This window comes from Lissotriton vulgaris, chromosome 3_1 (assembly GCF_964263255.1).
Source record: "Lissotriton vulgaris chromosome 3_1, aLisVul1.2, whole genome shotgun sequence".
Lineage (NCBI taxonomy): Eukaryota > Metazoa > Chordata > Amphibia > Caudata > Salamandridae > Lissotriton > Lissotriton vulgaris.
Window position 1 is genome coordinate 88412488 of NC_141689.1, and position 13765 is coordinate 88426252.

The following is a 13765-nucleotide window of genomic DNA, read 5'->3' on the forward strand; positions in this document are numbered from 1 at the left end:
TTTATAAGGTCCTATATAAGGTTTCTTATTTTGCATTGAGTTCAAAGTTTACAATTTGCGATTTTGCACAATGATGCTGCTAGATTTTGTGCTTGTTGCAGGTTTATATAGTATTCTATTTGCACTTTACTGCTATCCTTTGCACATTGGTTTTATGCCATTTATTGATTGCTAGACTTGACTTTTCCAACCCTATTTTTACTTTTTAATGTTCTTTGTTATTGATGATTGTATATATTATGTCCTATTGGCGGTGATGATTGCACTTTTATGGATATTTTATATCCGAATAAAGACCATTTGACTTGACTTGACTCTTCTTCTTTGGTGAGTTTTTGCCCTGCCTTCCTATGGCTCTCTATGCCTTGTCCTTATTCCGTCACAGGAACACTTCCACCCTCCCTCCTGCTTAGGCAGCATTGTACCTGCCTTGGCCCGTATTAGAGAGCTTCATTATTCTTTCTTAGGAAGTGCCATCATTATTCTTCCTTGGACACTAGCCCTTATTCTTTCAGAGAAGCCTTCACTCTGGTTTCTCCATATGCAGCATTTACCCCTCTTTGTCCCCCCCCTTGTGGAGTTTCAGTCTTGTTCATTCCTAGGGAGTGTTATCTTTAGGCATATTCAGAGCCCCTGGAATTGTTCGGCAAGGGAGCACCAAAATATTGAAGGAAGTAACCAGTTTAGGCCCACCCGGGTCACTAATGACCACCTCCCAGCCTTCCATACTAAATGAAGAGTCTGTCAGACAGAGAATACAAACCAATAACTGTTTTATTCATATACTCTCAGAGTGGAGCCCTATTTGCCCAGTCGCTAGGAGTGCTACAGAGGGAACTGAAATCGACAAGCATAAAGATATATTATGAATGTTTTGTAACCAGGCGAAAACACACCCACAGTGGAATTTTCCAAGCAGGTGCAGTTAAACAGCAAAGTAGAGAAAAAAACTGTTTCAGCACCCATATCTTACACAAAGTAAATAAATATATAAATCGTAAATAATACGTTCTTGTATAGCACCTTTCACCGTAAGGTCTCAAGGCGCTTGCTTTGGGAACCCGTCCTGGCCTTTCCCTGCGAGATTAGCCCTACTGGGCATCCCCAAGTTGAAGACCAGGCATCCCATCACCGTGGGGTCGTAGTGGAGTTTAAGCAAGCTTTTGCCCAGAGTTGCAGAGTGTGAACCCACGATTTGAGTAGGCACCGAGGCGAGAATTACCGAGTCAGTGGACATTTTGAGCTCAAGGCCCTGCCGCGTCGGGGATTGAACCCTGGTCCCGGGTCTGACCTCTGCATCTGGGACTGCCTCCTCTAACCGGTGAGCCACACTTCTCCACATAGTTCACTCCACATAGTCCAAGGTCGTTCCATCCGGAGCCCGCCGCCAGACAAGGGGGAGAGTGCCGCTTTCTAGTGAGATAGCCATGTGCTGACATGAACAGTGTGCTCATTACTGAAACAATACCCAAGTAAGGAAATGAAACTCAGGAGCATTTCTCGGAATTTAACTAGAATAGTTTCAAACTGCCTAAAATGGCACACCAATAGAAAATAGCACAGCGAATGCTAACTTACATAGTGCACTGCGTAAGAATAAACAATTTCTATTCTAACAGACCCTCCTTTTAGCATGAGCTATAACATTTTCTAAAGGCAACAGGAGGGAACAAGTCTACAAACAGTAATAAAAAATCACATTAATAAACAGTTATGAGCTGTCAGAAATAGAGGTCTCTAGTTGGCAATGGTATGCACCTTTATCCAAATAGGGACCCTTGCTTCTAGTCAGGGAAAGGGGGATACACTCCTAAAATAACCCCTACCACGTGCAGACAGGCTTATCTCAGAGGCAGTGTGTAAAGCATTTGTGAACACATACAGTAACACAGTGAAACACTACAAATGGACACCACACAAGTTTAGAAAAATAAGTAATCTTTATCTAAACAAGACCAAACGACAAAAATCCACAATACAGTACTAAAATCGGTTCTTCAATGGTAGAAATAATTCAGTTCAATGCAAGTTGTAAAGGTGACACTTTTCCAATAAAGTACCTTAGATGCGTGACGCAAAACAAACAAAAGGGTCGCAGGGAAGGTGATGTGTCAGTTCCTTGTTTCAGGGGAGGTGATGCGTTGGTTCCTTACTGCAGCGCAGGGGAGGTGATGCGTCTGTTCCTTTACCGGAGATGATGCGATGCGTCGGTTTCTTACTGCGTTCCGTTTACGATGCAGCAATATGGTACCTAGATGCGACGTTCCAGTACGATGGGACAAAATGGTGACTCCTTGCAATGCGACGATCCAGTCCGATGCGGGGACTTTTGCAGCCACGCAGCAGGCGCTGCGACAATGTTCTTGGTGATGCATTGGGACTCGGTGTAGATGTGGCACGCTTCTCACGTGGCTGGGTGATGCGTCGGGTCTCGGTGCGGATGCAACACGCTTCTTCGTTGTTGCGTTGTGCTTCCAGCTCCCCGCAACAAACAGTCTCTAGAAGTCCTAAACAGCTGCAGGCACCTCTCTGTAGGTTAGAATTCCCAGCAAGGAAATTCAGGGGGGAGCAGGTGGTGACGTCTTCGTGTCCTTGAGACTTAAGACAGGAGGCAAGCTCAAATTCAAGCCCTTGGAGGTCTTCCTCAAGGTGACAAAGCAAACAGCAAAGTCCTTTTCTTCTTTCTTTGGCAACAAGTAACCAATGCAGGTCAACGCCAAACAGCAAACAGCACAGGGGCAGTAATCCTCCTTCAGCTTCTACAGTTCTTCTCCTTGGCAAAGGTTCCTCCCCAATATTTATACTACTAAATCCTTTGTTCTCTAAAGGCAGAGAGTGTCTGTACCTAGTCAAAAACAGTTCTGTCTTCCTTGGTGCAGCTTCCTGGCAGGGGGTGGAGACAGCATTGTTTAAAGCAGACCACTCCCAGGTAGCTGAAAGGAAATCTCCTCCCCCTAATCTCTATTCAACCCAGGTCCTATTCAGCCCAGCCCTGATTGATCAGACTGCTGGAGGCAAAGCCCTATCCAGCCCCCTGTCACTCACAAACCAGACATGGACTACACAAACCTAGCAGAGGCATACTGGATGGGTAGCCAAGAAAATACCTACTTTCTAAAAGTGGTATTTTCAAACTCAGAATGTAAAAATCACCCACACTAGAAGATGTATTTTAACATTCTGATTTCAGGCATACTAAACTTGTTTGTCTACCTTGTTCCCTGGGTCAGTTAGGATTATAAGATGTTATGATCAAACTGCCCATTCTGGCCTATGGCAACAGGTAGCCTTGCAATAGTGAAAAACGAAATTGGCTGTAATTCACTATCGAGGAAATGCCACACACACCAGGACATGTCTTACCTTTCACATACAATGCACCCTGCCCATAGGGGTGACTAACATGTAGAAAAGGGAAGGTTTAGGGGCTGGCAAGTGGGTGCATTTGCCAAGCCGACATGGCAGTCCCAGACTGCACACAGGCTCTTCAATGGCAGGCCTGAGCCATATTTTACAAGCTGCTCCTGTGGGTGCCACAATCAGTGCTGCAAGCCCACCAGCAGCATTTGATTTAGTACTAGGGTCTGACAAGTAAATCAAATAATTCAATCATGGAGTCACTAATCTATTACAACAATTTACAATGAGAGCACATGCACCTTAGCACTGATTAGCAGTGGTAAAGTTCCCAGAGTCATAAAACCACCGACAACAGTATGACCCCGCAAAAAGGGCCAAGTCGAACATGAACACTTCATACTATCAACATCAGGAAATGAAACAGTAAGGAGGGAAGAATTCTCAAAAATTCCTTCATTTATATTCATCAGATCCTCAGCATCTTTTTGAATCATTATAGCAGCATTTGAATCAAGAATCAATATCTTCTTTTTAGGGTTGAGAATAGTGGTACAATAGGAACAGCAGAAGGGAAGACACTGAATAAGAGCACAGCAGAGCACCAACATCACAATCAAATGAATCACTTTTTCAAGAATCCGGCACCATCTGCCAAAGAGAGACCAACTCCAATTCCCACTTTCCATTCCTTTTACGTTTTAAAGGGTATTTAGTATGTGTTTGGTAATATTCTTTTCCATATTTTTGATCCCGACCACACACTGATCGCCCACTACCGCGCATACACCACCACTCTTAGCTAGAATAAAATGAACTACATATCTGGTGTGTTCCAAATATATCCGCATACTCTCCAACTGAGTGGTGATGTTGGGCAAAGCTGCTACTGTGGTGTTAGATCAAATTTGCAGCTTACACCCAAAATATTCTCTAGCCTTCTCACCCCTGGCCATAGAGGTACCACCTAAAGTGAAAATAGAAGATAGGATATATCCAAAAGTGATCCCATTACTATAATTATTGACCTCTATACTGGTCACTCCATCACAGAATTCTTTTGTCAGAGTCCTTTTAACACATCGTATGTTAGGCTTAGCATATTTATAAGGTACACCCAAGGGCAATACCATTCCAAAAGCTACATCATCTGTACCATGGTGGACATTGCAATACGTCCATTAGACAAAAAGAAAAACCCTGGGTGTGCATGAATTGGCCCCTCATAATCCACTGCTGAATACTTGGAGTTTATCCCAAAAGTACTTGGATCCTTGTCATTCACCAAAGGATTTGTATTTTTATACAACACTATTCCTGAGCAATTTATATATAGTGAAGTACCAGTGCTATTCATAATGGGGCAGGAAGCGGTATAATAGCCGGCTTCTCGGGTAACTATCAATTCCTTGTAATGCCAACCCTCCAATTCTGTTTTTCCATATAGAAATTGTCGCAATATGTATTGTTATCACAACCTGGGTAACTTATCCCTAGTGGCTTTCTATAGTATAGACATGGTCCCGGATAACCAAAACCAAATACTTGTTTCACTTCTGTAAATTGAGGCGGCCGAGTATAAGTATAAATTAAAAGCGACAATGGATATGCAGTCCACTAACTAATGACAGATTGGGTGGGGTAACACGCTGTCCCTTCCCCAAAGAACCTCGTATGTGTCTGCAAGAATACATAACTCGGGCTGTTCTTTTGTTTCTTTTCGGGGAGATAACGTTACTCCTGCTGCGTAAAGGTAAACTTTGATCTTTTTCCAAAACCCATGACACCCCACATAATCATTATCAGCAAAACCAAAAGAACAACACATATACGTTTATTTTTCCGTGTCCACATCATTTAATGCTGTACAACAAGAACCAATGTCTGCTCTTCTTCAGCAACCTTTCTACCAAAGGGATGCATAATGGATTGCAAAGTGGCAAGAATGCAAAGAAAATATACAAGTTCCCAGTGTCCTTCAGAGCCTCACTGGTACAGTCTTCTATCGTCCATCAATAGGTTGGCGCTCTTGAGCACCGGCGGAGGAGCTTGCTTCGTCCTAAGCTCTTTTAATCTATCCCACGTCGATAAAGATGATATACCTGCAAGGTCTACTTCTGTTCCCCCTACCTAATGTTCAGACGAGAAGGGCAAAGTGAGTACAACATTCTCCACTAACTTCAATGAATTCTGTTGGTTCTGAACTCAGTACTACCTATCTTGCACAGTTCATCCATAATCTTTCTTCTTCTTAGACTCAGTATTCATCAGACGAGGGCGCAAATTGTACCTGGTAGCCCAAGGCACCGTGTGATCAATAAACAAAGGCTCTTGAATCGCTTGATTTTCTGGGGGAACAGCTTCGTTCAAAACATCATCGTTCTTATCTGTCTGGGTCCGAATCAGCTGGGCGTCGCTGAAGAGAACAAACCTGGGCACATGTTCGCACTCACTGTCGCCCACACCTTCTTTGACCCCCTGGTCGTATGGCAACTGCAAAGGAATCCTCCAACAGTGGACCCAGTTCTGTCGGCCAGCAACCTTTACAGCCTTCTGTGTCACTAAAAGAACATGCTCAAGACCCTTCCAGCGTGGCTTCAAACTTTTCTTCCGCTGGAAGTTCTGGACGAGAATAAAATCTCCAGGCTGAATGTCGTGGCCGGGCTCCTCTGGTATAGAAGGAGTACCATTTTACTTTTCAACAAATCCAGCTGAGTGGGGGTGATTGGCAGCGTGAAATTCCTGCATAATGTGCAACCCTTCACAACTTAATTTAATCACTTTCCCATTAAAGCTGCTAACGTTGCCACTCCAAATAACTCGGGGCAATCTGAAACGAAGAAAGTACTCTTTAAGGAGTACTTTCGCAGTCATAATGGCCAGATTATCTTTAGTGGGGTAGGCCTCAACCCATTTACTGAATGCACATATAACCACCAAAACATAGTTAAGATTATTGCATCTCTCTAAGTCGATGTTGTCCATTTGGAGGATTTCAAAAGGAAAAGTAGGTGAGGTGGTGCAAAATTACCAGGTGGTGTAGGGATACCCTTCCCTGGATTATGCATCATACAGACCATGCAGTATTTCACCAAATGCGCAGCTGTCTTGGAGACCTTATCATTATGTCATACAGGGGCTAACAATTTACAAATGCCTTTTGCACTAATATGAGCTGGACCATGTGCCATAGTAACCACGGGAAAAACATATGCATTCGGCAACATCCATTTTTGTTGTCCTAATTTATCAATCCAGCCCCGTTCCTCATTCAGCTGTGCTGTACTCTCCTGTCATTTCGCTAATTCCTCTATTGTGGCTTTACTTTGTATCTCCTTTACACTTTCAAGAGTATTTTCAAACATAACTGCCTTGGGAACCCACCTAGCTGGACCTGCAACAAACATGCGTTTCATTTTACTTTGGGCCATTTACTTAGCTACCTGATCTGCAAAAGCATTTCCTCTACCCACATCATCTGTAACCTTTCTGTGGGCTCTGCACTTGATTATTGCCAACTTCTTGGGGAGCGTTAAAGCAGACAAAAGCCGCAATATGAGGTGCCCATGCAGAATCTTGGTATTATTATTCTTATTATGGAATTTGGTAAAGCGCACAGCTACCCCCACCGGGGGTGTCCCGGCGCTATGGACAGGAACAGCAGAGGATTAAACGACTAGCAGCGTGAGAACAGGTACGTTTTTAGTTTGGATCTGAAAAGGGTTTCAGATTCAGTGAGTCTGAGGCTAAGTGGTAGGGTGTTCCATAATTTGGCAGTAACCACAGCAAAGGCTCTGCCACCTCTTCTCGAGCGATGAAAGCGGGGAGGTAGCAACAGACAGAGGTGGTTGGATCTCAGAGAGCGGACCGATTGGACCTGCTTCAATCTGGCTCTAAGATAGCCTGGCCCGTGGTCGTTGAGTGCTCTGAAGGCCAGGACTAGGGCTTTAAACTGTATTCGATGAGAGATTCGGAGCCAGTGTAATTTCTTCAGATACGGGGAGATGGAGTGCCGATAGGGGACATGACAAATCAGTCTTGCCACCGCGTTTTGGACAATTTTCAATCGATGGCATAAATATGCGGGCGCCCCTACGTACAGACTGTTGGAATAGTCCAGATGTGACGTGATGAGGGCGTGTACCACCGTCCTCATTGAGTCATCTGACAGGGGAAGATTTTATTAATCATTTTCAATTTGCCAAAACAGGCAGAGGTGACCTTTTGTATTTGAGTTTTGCATGATAGTTCATTATCAAAATGGAACCCAAGGTTCCGGGCAGAGTGAGTGGGGATGGGGGGTGGGTTGAGCTCAGTAGGCCACCATACGGAAGGTAGCAAGGGGGTTTTTAGATTAAAAAATAGCACCTCAGTTTTATCTGTGTTTAGTTTCAATGTGTTTGATGTCATCCAATGAACTATTTTATTGAGGCAAGATTTAAAATTATCGAGCCCTTTGTCAGAGTGGCCTCTAAAGGAAAGGATAAGCTGAGTATCATCAGCGTAAGACCACTCTGACACCACAATCCTCAACCACTTTTGCCAATGGTGACATGTAAACATTAAAAAACAGCGGGCTGAGTGCCGAACCCTGTGGGACTCCACACTCCAGGGGCATCTTATTTTTTGACAGGTGGGGACGGCACCAGACCTGTTGCGTTCTGCCTGATAGGAAGGATTTTATCCATGCCAGTGGAGTGCCCTGTATACCTAGATTATATAGCCTGTTCAGTAGTATGGAGTGAGTCACGGTGTCGAAAGCCGCGGACAGATCGAGGAGGACCAACATGGCCACCTCGTCTCTCCACGCTCTCTCTAATGGTCTCCGCTACTTCCAGAAGGGCAGTCTCTGTACTATATCCGGACCTAAATCCGGATTGAGAGTCATGCAGAAGGGGGTTGGACTCTAGATAGTCGGCCAGTTGCTCTTGTACTACTTTGGTACCATGGGTGGTAAGAAAACCTCTCTCTGCCCAAAGCCGCCCAACATTTTGTGCGATTCCCGAATGCGTACTGGCTGTCAGTACAAATATTGACAACCAACCCTTCACTTAATTCGCAAGCTCGAATAAGGTCAGCAAGCTCAGCAGCTTGAGCTGACTGATAGGGAATTTATGATGTCTCTACCACTGTCCGCAATGTAGTGCTAGCTTAAGCCGCAGTGGTGATGCCATCTGGTAATTTAAAACAAGACCCATCAGCATATAGTTCTCCTTGAGGGTCAGAGTCAAGTCTACCCATCCTTTCGTCTCTTCCTCTGACCGGAATATACAGTCATGTTTGTCGACTGCATCATTCTCAGAAGGGAGGGGTAGTAACGTGGCTGGATTCAGAGTGGCACATCTCTTGATCGTAATGTGTTTAGCAAATATTGTAAATCCATAGCCAGTAAGACGTGCACTCATGAGGTGCTGTGTCTTCGTCTTATTCAGAAGTGTATACACAGCATGGGTTACTGTAACTGTGAGGTCTGTATCAAGTACCAATCCAACCGATTGTCTGGTTGAAGTGGCTACTGCTGCGACCGCTCTCAGACGACTCAGAAGGGCATTAGCAACAGGGTCAAGCGCAGCATAAAAGTAAGCGCAAGGCCTCTGCTTATCCCCAAACCTGTGTTAGGACAGAAAGTGCGCAGCCAGCCTACTCATGGACATAGAGCACAAACGTTTTAAATAATTTGATGTGTCAATTATTGGAGTCGAGCAAAGCGCAGTTTTTAATTGCTCATAAGACTGCTGACATTCGGGCGTCCAAGGCAAAGGCTCATGCACTGCTTTCGTTATTGATGGAATCAAAGGTTTAGGATCCACTGGGGACAGTAATAAGTAATACCTATAAAAGCGCGTACATCTTTCTGAGTCTGTGGAATAGGCATTTTAACAATATTACTGATACAATCAGGGGTCAATCGCTACCCTCCTTCAACAGTAGGGGACCTAAGTAGGTAACCTCCTGTCGACAATACTGACATTTGGAAAGAGAGACCTTATGACCATGTTGTGCCAAATGCAATAACAATTTCACTGTACTGTCTTTGCAACTCTGTTCCGTATCAGAAGCAATTAACAGGTCATCGACATATTGTACCAATACATTACCTGGGGGAAGCGATAATGAATACAACTGACTTTTCAATGCTTGACTATAAATACTAGGACTCTCAATATAGTCCTGAAGAGCACAACAGAATCTAAAGCTTCTGCCGGCGGGAGTAAATCCAAACAAATACCAATTGTCTGGATGGATAGGAATACTAAAAAATGCTTTCTCAAATCAATGACAGAAAAGAACGGAGCAGTAGATGGAATCATCGCCAAGAGCATAGGGATATCAGGAACCACAGGAAACTATAGAAATACATTTTTATTAACCTCTCGCAAATCAATCAAAAAACAATTAATACCATCAATAGCATCGGGGGAACCAGAAGGTGTCCTCTGAGGGACCAGAAGAATAGGACTATTCAAATGTTTACAGACGTTTCCTCAACTACTCCCTTTCGTATCAAATCTGAAGGATCTGAAGAGGAGCCCGTTCGCCTGCCTGCAGTATCTTATACTGAGGAATGCAGGGTAGAATAGCATTATCTTTAACTTGTATAGAAACTGGTGGTAAATGCAACAGACCCACATCTGTATCATCTGTGGCCCACAGTGTGGGTGGCACCCAAGCAAATTTAGCAGGAAGGGGCGCATCTGGAGACAAACACTGCCCAGTACTCACATCCGGACCCATAGTAATTAAAACACCTGCAGGGGAGTAATACATAGTAGCATGCAATTTCTTCAACAGATCCAAACCCATCAAATTTTCACCACAGTTAGAAGTTAATAAGAATAGAGATTCCACAGTGAAAGAACCAACAATCAATGCAAGGGGTCCTGAAATGGGGCTTACAACCAGTACACCTGAAAAAGCTACTGAAACATTAGAGTGGCCAGACAGCCGCCCCGGGATCATATGTCGAGAAACAGAACTCGTTGTCGCACCTGTATTCATCAAAAATTCCTTAGTCAAGCCTTGCAAATCCGCTGTGACATAAGGACCACACTGACCTACAGGTACCGAACCGGTCCCTCACACTCTCCCTGGCTGTCCTAACTATAAGACATACCTGACACATCATCCATGTCACGATAATACTGTCCATCTCGCAGGTCATTAAAATAATTATTATCATAACGGCCCACCGGAGCCGCAACATTCTGATTTCTGTCGGTCCTACGAACTCTATCACCAGAACCTCGTCCTCTGGGGGACAGAACCTTCTGTAAAGCACAGGGCACTGGCTACGCCAATGTCCTTTCTCCTTACAATATGCACACTGATTCTGCCCCAAAGGCGTCATTTAAGGCTACAAGTACATTGCAACTGTGGAGAGGGACCTCCTTGTCCCCTATTATTTCCCCTAAATGCTTGCTGCAACAATACCTTCGTCTTTAGATTCTTATGTTTCTTATCAGTTTTATCCTTTTCCTCCTGATCTCAGTGTTCATAGTATTGGGCCATATTCAAAATAACAGAGGGAGAAGACGTAGACCACGTACTTTCAGATGCCTGCAAACGAGTCATGATTTCAGGAAGAAGTTTAGTAACAAACCTATCAACAAACAATCAAAGCTTTCCATCAGTTGACATATGATGCCCACTATAATCCAAAACTGTGTCTTCAAACCGAGTAAAGAAATCAGACATACCGTCATACTTCTGTCGACAAGCTGTCAATCTGTCCCAGGTTACCTTCTTAGGTGGAATAAGTGTGTGCGTATACGTAATAATACGACCAGGTAAAGCAAGTATTTCAGCGCAGGGTTTATCACCTGGCTTCCTTTCCTGATCCCATCCTTTAATTACATCCCATGTACCGCCCAATTTTGCAACATGATCTCAAGTGTGAAACTGGCTCCAAATATCGACCGGAAGAAGAAGACCAAAAACATTTCAATATCAACATCAGCAAGAGTCATTACAGTAAAAGAGGCAGGCTCTGTTAATTCCTTATAATAAGTTGTCGGATTTCTCCTAGGGTCGGGCAACATAGCCTTAAGGGCTAAAAGTTCACTTCTCTTCCATTGAGTATAAACCCCTTGCTCCTGAAAACGGGCCGCTACAGCCGGTTTAGTGACATTACTGTGCTGGTCCATTAACTCCGGTATTTCTGGTTGATATATTGGATGAACCTCACACTTAGGAAATTGAGTAATTTTAGTAGGACTGTTAGACTTGGCATCTTTTGGCGTGTTTCCCCTGAGTTTTTGCTTTCTGACCTCCCGGTTTTGACTCTGTTTTTGTTGGCATAGTGTTTCTGCACCCTTTTTTCACTGCTGATCAGTGGTAAAGTGCAAGTGCTCCTGTGGTAAATTGTGTTATGAATTGATGTTTCCATGATTAGATGTTTGATTTACTTGTTAGTCCCTAGTAAAGTGCACTGAGTGTGCCAGGGCCTGTGAATCAAATGCTACTAGTGGGCCTGCAGCACTGATTGTGCCACCCACGTAAGTAGCTTGAAAAGGTAACTCAGACCCGCCATTGCGGAGTCTACGCGCAGTTTGTAACTGCCAGGTCAACTTGGCCAGTCCCTTACCTTCCCTTTTCTTACATGTCAGCCACCCCTAAGGTAGGCCCAAGTTTCCCCTGTGGGCCGGGCGCAGTGTATGTGAAAGGTAGGACATGCCCTGGTGTGTGTGGCATGTCCTGATAGCGAATAACGGGCAATTTCATTTTTTGCTATTGCAAGGCTACCTGTACCCCATAGGACAGAATGGTGAGTTTGTTTATAACATCTAATAAACATAACTGGCCCGGGGAAATAGGTAGGAAATTAAAGCTTAGTATGCCTGAACTCATAATCTAAAGATGCATCTTTTAGTGAAGGTGGTTTTTACATTCTGTGTTTGAAAATACCACTTTTAGAAAGTAGGTATTTTCATGCTCCGTCATCCTGTGTGCCTCTGCTGGAATGTGGATTGCCTATCTGGGTTTTGGATGACAGAAGGCTGGTGAGCAGGAGTGGCTCCAGTTAGTCTAGGTGGGTCAGGAAAGGGCTGAATAGACCTGGCCTGCAATTGGGGAAGGGGGAGGAGATTTCCTTGCACCTCAAAGGGCCTGGTCTGCCTCTGACCGACCATGCTGTCTCCACCTCCTGCCAGGATGTCACACCAGAGAAGGTAGAACTGGTTCTGGCTGGGCACAGACACTCTCTGTCTAAGAAATAAGAGGATTTTGGGATATAAATACTGGGGCCCAGACCCCTGCACTTTAGAACTCCTTTGGATCAAGAAGAATGCCAAAAAGAAGAGCTGGAGTAGCTGTGAGGAGGAACTACCACTTTGCTGTGTTGGCCTGCAGTGGCTGCTTCTGTCTTGGGCAGTGAAAGGACTGGACTGAACTTTCTGCAATCTACTTTTGTGAGTTTCTCCAAAGGCTTGAGGTAGAGCTTGCCCTCTGTTCAAGAAGTCACAGGAACAGCAAAGACTTCAAGCCCTTCTGTCCTCAGCACTGGGCACTGTGTGTTTTGTGCTGCAACAGAGGAAAAAGTAGCTCAACGCCGTCTATGATGCCCCTGCCGACTCCGTGTCCTGAAGGCACCGCTGCACCGCAACACTGGTCTCACCGACGACACCTGCTAACGCCCCTACCGAGCCTCTGCTCGCACCACAACCTATGGGCACCGCACTCCGCACCGCCTGGCGACGATGCCTTGGCCACCGCCACTCCACGCCGAAATTGAGGCCGCTGCTTGCACCGTGGTTCGAGGGCACCACTCGTAAAGTTACACGACACACCGCCCTCATCCCGCACCGCAGCCTTGGCCTACCGACGCCGGCGCCATCAACTCCAGACGACAGCGCTCCAGCAACGACAACGCTTCTGCTTCCACCACGACCTGCCAGCACTGCGACGAGCACCGCATTCACTTCGCACCGTGACCCTGGGCTCACCGACGACGCCATCTGACGCCACCACCGAGCCGCTGCTTGCACCGCGACCTGAGGGCACCGCAAGCCGCACCATTTAACCAGCAGCACCCGACGCCTGCCGACGCAGGCGCTCCTGACATCAACAGAGAGAAGTTTGTTCTGCAACGTGTGTGACTTGGAGGACCTGACAACTCCGGAACGACCTCCGGAACCGACGCCTGCGGACGCTGTGGTTTCGGAAGCTCAACAAGAGGTCGCTGACGCCCTGCATTTCTAAAAGGTACTGTTTACAAGTCTTCCAAACACGGTAGCTGGCCCGCGACGCCGCGGTCAGCCAGAACTGTTTTGATTTGTTTGTTCATGACGCCATGATAGCCTCGGACAGACTTCAAGGAACTGTTTTTCAAGGTTATTTTGATAACTGAAGATTTCTAAGTACTGTATTGTGGATTTTTTTAATTGTTTTTGGTCTTGTCTTAAGTATATAA

The 13765-nt window shown here is 45.2% G+C and overlaps 1 protein-coding gene across 1 annotated transcript in view; it reads left to right on the forward strand.

The window, feature by feature from the left end:
- VAX2 (ventral anterior homeobox 2) overlaps nucleotides 1-13765 on the forward strand; it is a 469611-nt gene that overhangs the window by 32431 nt on the left and 423415 nt on the right. The gene's annotated exons all lie outside the window — the stretch shown is intronic.